This window comes from Gossypium arboreum, chromosome 11, assembly GCF_025698485.1.
Source record: "Gossypium arboreum isolate Shixiya-1 chromosome 11, ASM2569848v2, whole genome shotgun sequence".
Taxonomy (NCBI): domain Eukaryota; kingdom Viridiplantae; phylum Streptophyta; class Magnoliopsida; order Malvales; family Malvaceae; genus Gossypium; species Gossypium arboreum.
Genome location: NC_069080.1, coordinates 54836813 through 54851434, shown reverse-complemented (window position 1 = coordinate 54851434; position 14622 = coordinate 54836813).

Below are 14622 nucleotides of genomic sequence, written 5' to 3'. Positions count from 1 at the left end.
ATATATTAGTTCCCCGGCAACAGCGCCAAAAACTTGATACGTGATATTCGTGACAGGTTTTAAAAATTTATAACTAATCGTTCTTGGAACTAACTATTATCACGGCGAAGGCAAGTGTACCTATCAAACAGTAGTATAGCTTTAGCAAGACCGGATTGTCAAACCAAAAGGAACCAAAACTAGTAGTAATTACTTTCTTTTTGTTATCTAACCTAAAAATTAAAGGATTTGTTTATCTAGACTAATTAACTAAACTAAGGGTGCACAGAGAGAAAATTGGAAAAAAGCTTTTGGAGAAACTCGATTGATTTAAAACAATACCCAAGGAAAAATCTACCTAGACTTCACTTGTTATTTGGCTCTGAATCAGACGATTTATTCATTTGATTTGATCAGTAGAAATCCCTAAGTTATATTATTATCTCTCTCGAGATAATAACGTCTAACCCTAGGTTAATTAATTGAAATCTCTTTCTAATTAATGCCCTAGTGTTGCATTAACTTGATCTCTGGATCGCCTTATTAGGTTTCACCCTAATCTGGCAAAATCTTATCACCTTATCTCTAGGTGTGCAATCAACTCCGCTTAATTATGATAAATTTACTCTTAGACAAGGTCTATTCCTCCTTTCAATAAGAGCATTAACTTGAATCAATATCCTGGAATATCAAAACAAGAATTAAGAACATATAATTAAGAGCAAGTCAAATATTTATCATACAATTCAGATAATGATAACAAGATCCGTCTTAGGTTTCATTCCCCTTAGGTATTTAGGGGGTTTAGTTCATAATTATGAAAGAAAACATCTCAAAAGAATAATGAATACAAAACATAAAGAAAATCCAAAACCCCTGAATGGAAATTGAAGGGAGATATTTAGTCTTGTCGATGAATCCGGCTTCTGAGATGGACCAATCGGCTTCCCTTGAGTAATTCCTTGCCTCCTCCTCTGTGTGTCTCTTTTAGGTGCCTCCTCAGGTGTTTAAATAGGCTTTAGAATGCCTAAGAGCCCTAAAAAGTGGCCTTTTTTGAGTAGGACTATACTTGGGCTCGGCAGGGACACGCCCGTGTGACACACCCATGTGAGATTGCTCCAGCCCGTGGTCAAGGCTGTTGAATAGGCACAGGCGTGTAGTCTACCCGTGTAAGTCGTGCTTTGATCCTGCCAAATGGACACGGCCGTGTGAGACGCCCGTGTGAGAAAGTCCAAGCCATGTTGATTTCCCATGTGGGTTCATTTTCTCCATTTTTAGCCTATTTCTCGGTCTTTTTACTCTTCTATGCTCACCTAAGTATAAAACATGAAATTAAAGAATTAAGAGCATCGAATTCACAAAATCTAAGGAGAATTCATCCATAAATGTGTTAAGCATGGGATAAAAATATGTATAAATTACGGTTTATCACCTTATGACTAGATTTCTTGATAATTAAGTTTATTAATGAAGTAGATATTCTTAATAGGTAGGAAATTTTATTAAATAAAGTTTCTTGGCGATTAAGTAATAGTCATATAAATAGAGGGCATGATTTAGGCTTTATAATTAAAATTAAGTAGATGATAAATGTAATGGCCATAGGATCTTTCTATGATGAGGGTTTGTAATTAGAGTATTTGATAATTAAGCTTGTTAAGAAAATCTTCTTAATAGGCAAAGAATCTTAATGAAAAAGGTTTCTTGGTCATCAAGTGATAGCCTTATAAATAGAGAGTATGATTTAGCTTTTAGAATAAACAAGTAGAAGAGAAAAGTAATCCCTATGAGATCTTTTTATGGGGAGGTTTGTACCTTTATCATGAAAACATTACACGTTGTTGTTAGGATGACTTATAGTTTTACTCATGTAAAATTTACAAATTTAGTGTAGTAGACTTTCTAGAACACCCACGCCCTCGACAACACTAAACTAATATTGAGGTACACCTTCCAACTCTCTAAAATAAGAAAAAAAATAGGAGGAATTTAAGAAACCTGTAACATCCCAATTTTGGGCCTAGTCAGAATAGTGGTTTCGAGACCACAAATTTGAAGTAGAAATAATTATTTTATGAATGTGTTGAGGTCTATGATATGTTTTCATAATTGTATGAAGGTTCCGTTAAGAAATTTTGTTGATAGAGTGTCCAATTTGATTTTTAGGACTAAATTGCAAAAGGTGCAAAAAATGTGATTCTAGAAGCTTTAAGCATGAAATAGCTATGGATTATTAATTAGAGGTCCTTAAATAGAAATTTTAATGATTTCTATTTTTATGGACAAAAATGGGCATGAATAAGTAAAATTTAAAAGTTTGGTAAAAAGGGCATTTTGGTCATTTAGTTAATAAAAGAATAAAAAGGCAAAATTAAGTCAAAATTTGCTCATCTTCTCCATGCCATAGCCGAAATTCCTAAGTTCGACATAGCTAGGGTTTCTTCAACTTTCAAGCTTGATTATAGAGAAAAATGGAGTTCGGACCTAGACTAAATCGAACTAGTTAGCCATATTTTGTACCGGGGTAAGTTCGTGTGTAAATCATGCAACTTATATTATGTATTTAATATTTCATTATTGCATGATTTGTACAATTATCATTATGGATTCATTCGGCAAAGATTTGATACGGTAAAATTCCCGGTCGAACCTTAGGAATAGTTAGGATACAAATGTCATGACATTAGGGCTATGAGTTTACGTGTAAGACCATATCTGGGATATGGCATCGTTCTGAAATTTCGTGTAGAACCATGTCTGGGACATGGCATTGATATGAGAATCATGTAAGACCATAGCTGGGCTATTGGCATAGATATGAGATCCCGTGTAAGACCATATCTGAGATATGGCATTGCTATGATTCTATGTGTATGTAATTCCCGAGTATCCTTTAGTATTCCAAGTGGTTCAACTGGTAATTTAAAGATTATATTAATGATGTGAAAGGTTATGATTATGTTATGAAGCAGTACATGTACGTACGCAGAACTCATGAGAAATGGTCTCGGTTTAAGATGCACTATTGGTAAGGATGCAAATGAGTAAGATATGTCTATGATCACTTGATGATTTTGTACTAATTTACATTATGTTATGTGTACGTTATTGTATGTTTAAAGCTGATTTTTATTTACATGCTAACTTATTAAGCTTAAAGCTTACCCCCTTTCCTTTTTCATTTCTTATAGTGCCATCAAGCCAGCTCGGGGATCGAAGACGGTCGGAGATCCACTCACACTATCAAATTGTCATTTTGGGTACTTATTATTACATTAATTTGAGTTATGGCATGTATAGGGACTTGGTCTTTTTATGATATGTGTCATTATTGATTTGGCCAAATGTGTTGGCTTGTAATGGTATTTGATTCATTTTGTAAATGGCCATTTGGTATTGGCTAATATTGGTTAAGTATTTATACATATGATAATGCCTTTCATGGATGTGGTTATTGCATGGTTTGTGATGATAAGTATGAGATGTTGTATGTGATAGAAATTAGCATGTAATTGATGTGTGGATGTCTTGGTTGAGGCTGAATTGGTTGTGTATATGCTTGGATTAGTGTTGTTTGATGTAGTGTAGGTTGGTGCAAGTAAGGGTGGCAAAAAGGCTTGGTAAATAGCCTTATTTTTGTCTACATGGGTAGACAAACAAGCATGTGTCTAGGCCGTGTGTGACATACGGCTTGCCCTATAGGTGTGTGAGCCAGTCGTGTGTTCCCTGCATTTTTGAATTTTGGCTTCGAATTGGCCATTCCGGTAGATACACAGCCTGTGAAGGACACGGCCTAAGGACATAGGCATGTGCCTAGGAAGTGTAAAGTCTACACCCATTTTAGGAAAAATTATGAAAATTAAATTGCCCACACAGACTAGCACATGGGCGTGTACCTTGGCCATGTGACCCAAATTTGTTGATGATGTCATAAATAGAGAGTTACACGGGTTAGGGACACGGGCGTGTGTGACCACACGGCCTACCCACACAGGTGTGTCCCAAGCCAAACGGGCATGTGACCCATGTTTTTATGAAAAAATTTTTAAATGTTAGGAAGTTTTTTGAAGTTCTCGGTTTAGTCTCGAACCACTCCTAATGATGTTTTGGGCCTCGTAGGCTCGTTTAAGGGACGATATGAATGTTTTGAAAAGTTTTAAATTTGAGTGAAAATTCATGTCTCGGTTTTGAATGTTTGTTTGAGTTTAAGTCTAGTAATGCCTCGTACCCTATTCCGGTGTCGAATACAGGTAAGGGGTGTTACAAAACCAAATAGAAGAATCAATACTTGGTGTTTGGTGCAAATAATACTTACAACATAGTTTCATCCCACTACCCTTATTTTTCTAATCAATGTGGGATATGGGGTTTTATATAAACTCATAATCCCTTTTCCTATTGTTCCTAACAAATTTGGGATTCATAACCTTACTAACAAAATACTTAGGCTACACTTAGTTCTTAGTGACTAAACATAATGGTTAAACTTTGTACAACAAAAACTACTAACATAATATATTTCTACTATACTTCATCGTGATATAAGTTAGTGTTGTTATCCAACACTCCCCCTCAACACCAACTTCCACCATGCCAAACTGATGATAGAAACTTCCAAGCTTGTTGCCACACAAGCCTTTTATGAACAAGTCTGCAACTTGGTCTTCTACTTAACATGTTCCAACTCATTGTATTGGTTTTCATGACCACCCTCATCACTTAGATCAATGGAATACTGCCTCTTAGTCCCATCCTTGTCGATGCCTCTGTAGCTCAACCGTGGTACTTCGCTCCCACTTGTGTTGCCTTGATTGTCTTCTCTCGGTACAACCAAAAAAAATATAGCCTTCGTGGCTCCTCATAGTGCTTATCATTGGCTTCTGGTTCTTCATAAGACTTCACTATGGCTAACAACCTCGCCCACCTTGATCATTAGTCGATGTGTCCCATCACATAAGAAACAACTCAAAGGTTTACATTCGCTCTTTCCCATAGTTGTCCTAATCTTGCCCCTTCTTTGGCGTGTTGTGATATCCCAAATAAGGGCCTAATTGGAATAGTGGTTTTGGGAACATAAATCTGAGATAGAAATAATTATTTTATGATTATTTTGAGGTCTATGATATGATTGCATGATTGTGTGAAAATTTCGTGAAGAAATTCTATGCATAAAGTGCTTAATTTGAAGTTAGGGATTAAATTGAATAAGTTACAAAACTTGCATTCTAGAAGTTTCTAGTATGAAATTGCTTTGAAATATTAAATATGAGGTCTTAAATAGAAATTTGACCAATTTCTAAGTTTATGGACAAAAATTGGACATGGATGGAATTTTTGAAAGTTTAGTAAGGAAGGGCATTTTGGTCATTTGAATATTAAATGAAATAAAATGGGAAAAATAACACAAAAATGATCATCTTCTCCATAAGTTGCTGCCAAATTTTTCTCTCCACTATGGCTAGGGTTTCAACACTTTTAAGCCTTGATTGTAAGTGATTTCTATGCCCGTTTTTAATGTTCTTTACATTTTTGAAATTCTCGTAGCTCGGTTTACCTATTTCTACCAATATTTTGAGCTAGGGTTTATATTTAAAATTTTACCCATGGATGATATGTATGAATTTTGATGTTTTATGGTAGAATATGAAGTTTGAGATTGTGTTAAACAACTTTTGCTAAGTGATTTTTCGTAAAAACGAGTAAAATGACATAATCGGTAAAAATACCTAATATTCATAAGTACATGTTAGAGTGTGAATTTGATGTTTCCATAGAAGGTAAAAATGATCAGCATGTCATAAAACATAAGAAAATAGGATGAGGTTTAATTTACGAGCCTTGGGGAAAAAGTGTAAATATGTGAAAGTTTAGGGGCAAAATGGTAATTTTGCCAAAGTTCGTATCAGGGGCTGTTTTGATGAATGTGTCTATTAAACAAATTAATTTGGTATTATAGATCAAGAGAAAAGAGATTCGAGTCGAGATCGGGGGAAAAATAAAGTTTACGAGGAATAGGCTCGACTATTCTCATTTTGTATCGAAGTAAGTTCATATGTAAATATTGTAATATAACCGTTATTTTAAATCATTTAATGCTATTTATACGATATTATGATTTTTATCATGCAATTCTATGCTTTGTGGTCATTGTTGGACAACATGCAAAAACTTTATGAATTATGTGAAAAATGTGAAAGACTACCGAAGTATCGTCATTGGTATTCCAAGGAGAATGGTAAAGGAGTACGAACGAGGAAAGTCCCGTTGAACCTTAGGAATAGATTTGGATATTTGGACATCCGAACTCATTGAGTTGAGTCCGAGTTCACTTATGGATGCGAACATCCAAACTCGTTGAGTTGAGTCTGAGTTCACTTATGGATGCGAATGTCCGAGCTCGTTGAGTTGAGTTCGAGTTCGTGATATGTAACTAGGCATCCGAGCTTGTTGAGTTGAGTCCGAGTTCGCTTATGGGTGAGTTACATGGTAGCCTGGCTACATATGTGGCACTTATGTGCAAACTTTCTATGTATCCGAGTTATATTCCGATGTGTTCAACGGGTAAAATTCTAGTGAAATGGAAGAATACTCAAGGTGCTAGTGACGTATTGGTAAGTGTTATGGAATGGGCACTTTGGACAGGTATGTACTTAACCCTCGGGTTGAGACTTGATACTAAAACAATAATGTAGTAAGAAGATGAATGATGAATAGAAATGTGATATATGTTTTGGTGATATTATGCTAATGTTGGTTGGTATAATTACTTTGTTAAGTTATTTGTTATTTGCATATGAACTTACTAAGCATTTATGCTTACTCCCTCTCTTCCATTCCTTGTAGTTTTGACAAGCCGATTTGGAGATCAAGACGGTTGGAGGCACGCTCACACTATCAACGGACCATCTTGGTATAGTGGCTTGCATATTTTGGGAATATGGCATGTATAGCATTATAATCCTTTTGTGTATATAATCTTATGATATAGCTCATGAATGGCATAGAAATGTTTGAGAATGATTAGCTATTGGAGTGGCTAATCAAGATTATATTTGATAACACGTATGCTTTATGTGCTAATTGATCTATGGAAATCCATAAAATGGTGAAATTGGCTATAAAATAGAATCACACAGCAGCAGTGACGTGAGTTTGAAAAATCACTAAAAATAGTATAAATAGAATTAGATGATTAATAAAATATGTAAATTAAGCTTAATAAACCTATTTTCATGTGGAAGAAACAAAATATGTAAAAGAGTTGTATTTTATGAAATATTTACGTTTTTCTGAAACAGGGTCAGAGTAATTTCTGGATCCGCTGTTCTGTTTTTATCTCCATAAATTGTGTAAAAATAATTATAACTCACACTTTATATGTATGAAATCCTTATTGTAACACCCCTATTCCGTAACCGTCGCCAGAATAGGTAAGGGGCATTACCGGACTTGTAACTCATGTCAGAACAGTAAAATTTTGAACTTTTTCTTGAAATAAAGATCATCCATTTAAATAAGTACTAAGCACAGCCAGAGATAAAATTTAAACTTCACTAAGTAAACATTCAAAAGATGCCATTTTCGCATGGCTTATATATACATTAACCAAATATATTCTTCCGCCACTAGTCTATTCTATACATGCCATAAAATAATTCTAAACATAACAATAACAAGCAGTGGATAGTGATAGTGTGACTAGTTGCTGACGATCCTCGAGCCTGTAGCTTCACAATGTGATCTATAAAATAGAGAAAACAAAGTAAACGGAGTAAGCATTACAATGCTTAGTAAGTTTTAAGCAGTGTCAACAGATAACAATCAAATTATAACATAGTTGTTCGTATTTTTATTTCACTCTTCCTTCCTAAGCATACCATCCCTTCACGAATATGCACATCTCATCATATACAATAGGCGATAAACTTTCACATAAAAGTGAGCTCATGTGACATAGATATATTGTATGATTTGACATAACCTCTCACACTGATCCGATGTCACATAATCATAGGAATAGTCTCATAGATTGCTCTCGTATGCATCACATAACTACCTTATGATTTAGTTTAAATCAAGCTCACATATAAACTTGGAGTACATACCTGTTTAACCTTTCGCATTGAATATATTTATAAGCAATTCTTATTACGAAGTCTTATAGCTTTAACCTCTACTCGGATTATCGGTGAGACCTTTAGCTCGCATTTAAATCTCCACGCTGAGTTATCGAGTCTTACCGGAAAAATCTCCACACGTAGTCTTTTGGTCTTACCGGACGTAATCTCCACATCGTAGTCATCGGGTCTTACCCGGATATAATCTCCACACGTAGTCATCGGGTCTTACCCGGAATATATTTCCAAGTTTCATGTACATTTAATCACACGTTACAACATTCACATCGACTGTCATATTTGTAATTCATTTGCCTCATCAAATATCTAATAATACACACCTTTCGTCGTTTGTCATTTGGCCACAATATATATATACACGTTCACATTCATCACATTGGCCATTCGGCCTTATCTCATATATGCATGTTCACATTCATCATATTGGCCATTTGGCCTTATCACACATACGCATGTTTACATTCATCACATTGGCCATTCGGCCTTATCACACATATATATACGGGTTCACATTCATCACATTGGCCATTCAGCCTTATCACGCATATATATACAGGTTCACATTCATCACATTGGCCATTCGGCCTTATCACACATACGCATGTTCACATTCATCACATTGGCCATTCGGCCTTATCACACATATATATACGGGTTCACATTCATCACATTGGCCATTCGGCCTTATCACGCATATATATACAGGTTCACATTCATCACATTGGCCATTCGGCCTTATCACACATACGCATGTTCACATTCATCACATTGGCCATTCGGCCTTATCACACATATATATACGGGTTCACATTCATCACATTGGCCATTCGGCCTTATCACACATATATATACGGGTTCACATTCATCACATTGGCCATTCGACCTTATCACGCATATATATACAGGTTCACATTCATCACATTAAATCCTAAATCAAAATATAAATTTTCATGTATTCACATCACAATTATCCAAATATACTTCACATACCACATATACTTTCACGTATACACTTTGTCTTGGCTGAATCTACATCTATCATTTTCCAATATCACAATTTAGAATTCACGTATGGGTTTAATCAATAGCTTATGAGCAACTAAAACAAGTTTTATCAAGGTTTACAACATAATCTCAAATTCAAAGACAAACTATTTTTCCCGAGCAATAGTCACTAAATTATTTATAATCGAGCTACAAAACTCCAAATCAATTTCCGTTAATTTTCCCTGAATATAGACTCCATCCATAAAATTTTCATAATTTTTGGTTTGGCCAATCAATACCAGATTTTTCCTTAAATTATCCCCTTTTCACTGTTTGACTAATCGACCACTCTTCACTACGAATCAAATTTCTCATTTTACAGAGTTCAAAATGTGTTTTATTTGATTTCATTTGAAACTAGACTCATTAAGGAGTCTAAGAATAAAAATTTTATCTTATAACCATTTTTGTACAATTTATAATGATTTTCTAAAAACAGAATAGGGATTTGAGTCATTCTCGACACCGTCTCACATAACTTTAAATATCTCTTTATAGGAAATTTCTTTGCTCACAAGGTCTCTTTTATAAGAAACTAGACTAATTAAGCTTTGATTACATATTTTATTTAGCCTATAATTCCACACCAACAATTTATAGTGATTTTCTAAAATCACGTTATCTTCTTGTCCAAAGCAAATTATTACAATTTGCTCTTAAATTTCCAAGTCCAAACACTTATGAACTTACCATTTGAGTTTAAGACATATCATGGCCACATCATATCTTATTAAATCAACTCATTATGTCCTATTATGATTGAATTTACTCAACGTTTAATCACTTAAAACTTACCTCGAAGTGGTCGACGATTAGATGTCCACGGCTATTCGTGTACTTTCTCTTTTCCCCTATCCGACTTTGATCCTCTTTGCTCTTAAGCTTAAGTAAAACAATAGATTTGCTTAAGTACTTAACTAATATTATTCAATTAACAATCACATTTGGCAATCACATATCATTTAATCTTTGATTAACCAATTTAACACATACCAAAATCCAATCATACATCTAACCTTTATCTCAATACCAAACCGAGTTATAAGATCATACATTATACTAAGCATATCATTAAACATACCTATTCAATTTAGCTAATTTCATAGCCGATTAATCACCTTACCCCACATTACTCAATGCCGAATTTTAACCCAACATCACAAGCATAATCACCATGAAACTTACCTTAATACACATTTTATCCCATTGCCGAATACATATATATATATATCATCAAACAAATATTTATTCACATAACAACAATTCATTCACATCTCTATAACTAAATTCATATTCAGCAATGGCCTCCAATACAGTGACCGATTCTTCTCAACTAGCACCAAGGAGGACTTAACAACGAGGACTTTACCATCACAAGAAGATACATCCTTCATTCAATCACACTCACCAACTATTATGTAATTACTCTAAAATGCAACCAAAAAAAGGGGTTGCCCTAACATAAATCATACACCACACCATCAATTGAAGGTTAATTCATGGTAACATTAGTATTGAAAGGTTGCGTTGTGGGCAGCCTAAGAGGACTCACAACACTTGGCTTAATTGCTGTAACATATCACATTCGGAGGTTGATTCGGACAGCATCAATAATACAATATTTAGACAGCATAAACAGGGCAGCAATTAACAGTTTCAACAATTATCAAACACAAGAAATGTAACGCCCCCTAACCCTATACCGTCATCGGAACAGGGTTACGAGACATTACCAGTCAGTACAGTCCAATTTCGGTCATTAATTAAAATAAATATTTACACACATCCTAGTTTTAAGATATCGTCCCTTTAATGGGCCCTCGCGGTCCAATATAAACAGTAAATTCAATTCGGGACTAATTTAGAATCACTACGAATTTTTAGTAAATTTCAAAATTCATACTACATACCGTTGCCAACCATAATTTACTCATTTCATGAGTACATCTACAACCTAAATGACTCTCATAAAACATCCTAGGTACATGCCATTACCAATAATTAACACACTTTACCTTAATGAATTCGGGATCGAATCGGGATGCTGATTCAACGTTCTATCTTTACTAAACTGCATGCGGAAACAAACCGTGACATGAGTATGGTATACTCAGTGGTATTTCCATAATCCGAACACTTAATAATATAACAATTAAACTTAAAATCACAATAACAATTTTAAGTATTCATTTATTTGTTTTATAGATAAAATTTCAATTACTTACCATATAAATTCTATACAAGTCATATAACAAACACAATAACATATTTGTTCAATTCTTTTCATTTACTTACCGTATAAATTCTATACAATATATTCACAATTCACTTGTTTTCACACTTTACTTCTTAACAATATACCATTTTAATTCATTCTAACATCAATCATCATCCATTTGAACTTCACTCATTTCATGAACCTTTTGGTTCATGTTTTCAATCTCATATCTCAATTTCAATTCTCAATTCAATTTCTCATTTCATTCCAATAGCTCAATCAATCAAATTCACTCGACTTATCTTTTCACTTATTTACCCCTATTAACAAGACTCGGACCTTGGCGGATACACGGATCCAACCAAACACACCAATATGGCACCCAAAGTGCCTCATCGAGATAGTTCAAGCAATATTTGACACCCAGTGTCTCATCGGCCTAGTCAAGTAAAGTTGGTACCCAAGACCTCATCGAATCTATCCGAAGAAATATAGTGACACCAAAGTGTCTCATCGACTCGAGGTCGAAGAATCCTGAACACTTCCAATCCTATGGCACGCCAACTATATCCGACTCAGCCCGATACTGTTAATAGGGTATTCAATTCACTTTCAATTTTTTTTCAATCAATACACATTTTAATTAATCACATAAATTCATAATTCAATACAATTCAATTCACTTTTCAATAACAAATATCCAAATATCACAAATCTCATATTTAAAATTTTCAAACAATTTATATTTCAATTCAATTCAAATAATCAATATATATTCAATATTCAATATATATATCTATATATATATCGTAATTCAATCAATATAAATTCAATAAATTCATCACATACTATATCAATCCATTTCATTTGCAAAACACAATAATTCTTACTTCAAAACACTTAATATACATATTAAGAAATAAATTCAACAATTAAGTATTAGGTTCGGATTATAGAAATACAAACCGTAATTTTCGAGCTAACTCCGTTGACTTTGTCTTGTCCTTTCTTAGCCGAGATTTCTGGTACCACATTGACTACAAAATTAATACAATTCATAATCATTAATACATTACTAATTCATATCTTGAGTTATAGAATTCTAAATTAAGATCCGCTAATTTTTCCTGAAACTAGACTCACAAATCTTCTTACAATAAAATTTTCAGAATTTTTGGTTTAGCCATTAAGTACAGTTTATTCTTTAAATTCACCCCTATTCTGCTGTCTGACAGTTTCGTCCCTTCTTCACTAAAAATTAATTATCTCACAGTACAGAACTCGGATAACATTCTCGTTGATTTCTAATAAAAATAGACTCATTAGGGATTCTAAACATATAACTTTAAGCCTCTAATTATTTTTATTCAATTTTTGGTGATTTTCCAAAGTCAGAACAGGGGAACCCGAATTCATTCTGACCTTGTCTCACAAAATTCATTATATCTTATAATTTACAATTCAATTGCTTATATCGTTTCTTCTATAAGAAACTAGACTCAATAATATTTAATTTCATATTTTATTCATCCTCTAATTCAATTTATACAATTTTGGTGATTTTACAAACTTAGACTACTGCTGCTGTCCAAAATAGTCTTAGTACAAAATGTTGATTTACTTTAATTTCAATTTAATTCTAACTAAATTCACTTACTTTTCTATCTTAATTCATACTTTATTTCTATTCAAATTTCATCCATACTCTCATTTAAATATTAAATTTCCAGCATACTTTCCTAATTTCAAAATTTCATCAATTTAGTCCCTACAACATAAAACTTATAACTTACTTTACAATTTGATCCTATTATCAATTCTAGCTTGAAATTTACTCAATTAAACCCTTAATTCACTATTTTATTCAACATGAACTATACTTGAAAATCTATAAACTCTCAAAATATCAACTTAATTTCATCAAAGTCTTGTTTCAAAGCTTCTAAAACATCAAAATTTAAGAAGAAATGACTTAATTGACTTACCAAATTAAACTTTGAGCCTTGAAACCCAAATTTTCCTTTTTCTTTTCTTTCTTTCTTTCTCCCTGTTTTTTCTCTTTCGTTTGCTTTCATTCTGTTTCTTATGTTTCTTTACTTATTTATATAATATAATATATAATATAATATACTATAATATAATAATAATTTAATATATATTTTAACACATAAAAATCGCAGATTTTTATGTTTATGTCACTCACTTAGGACAAATGGCATAATTGCCATTTTGGTCCTCTTCATTTTCTTTTAATCTACAATTCAACTTTCATCCTTTATTCAATTTAGTCATTTTCTTAATTACTCTTAATTAAACTAAATTTACTTAATTAAACTCTAATTAACCACTCAATTGACTTCGTAAATATTTTTAATAAATATTTACTTAATCCATTTTTCGAAACGGAGACCGAAAATACACTTTTTGGTAACGGTAAAATTCGGTCGTTACAATTCTCCCCCTTTATAATTTCGTCCTCTAAATTTACCCGAGAGAGGTGGGGTATAAGTACAAAGATCTCATTGTTCCTCTCGGTTCCCATATTGCTTCTTCGATATTATGACATTACCGCTCGGGCTAGTATCTCAACCCTCTTTTTCATACTATAGATTACATCAAATCTCAATATCTTTTGTCGGTATAACATGCAAGAGATTTGATCTCTATAATCTTCCGAGCTTCAAATCATGAAAATTATCATAAACTTTCAGTAACTTTAGAAGCAAAACCACGCAATATTTTACCAATTTGACTTTTCTACAACTTCACATAGCCCAATGAACAAGAACTCAATTTCTTTTTCAACCCGATCTTTAAAATTCTCTTCCAAGGTGGATCTTTAAGAAATATCATATCACTAATTAAATACTCAATATCCCAACGTTTCAAGTCCACATATGATTCTTATCTGTCAAAATTACTTTCAATCTATCTCGAATCACTTCCACTTTTCTTCAATTTCACGAATTAAACAACTCTGCATATTCATTTTCTTCAGATTTAATCAAATCCCATGCGCTTTTACATCAATCATTATTCGAACTTCATATAGTGTTGAAAACTATTATTACGCACCGTAACTTCTTGTACTTGTTCTATAATCGAGTATAAACCACGATCTCAATCGGAAAGAATAGAAACCACCATACCATGTAATCTGATAATCTCAGAAACCTAGATTTCAAACAATTATTGAGTAAGAAACTTATTCATACTAGAATAGAATATACAAGCTTCACC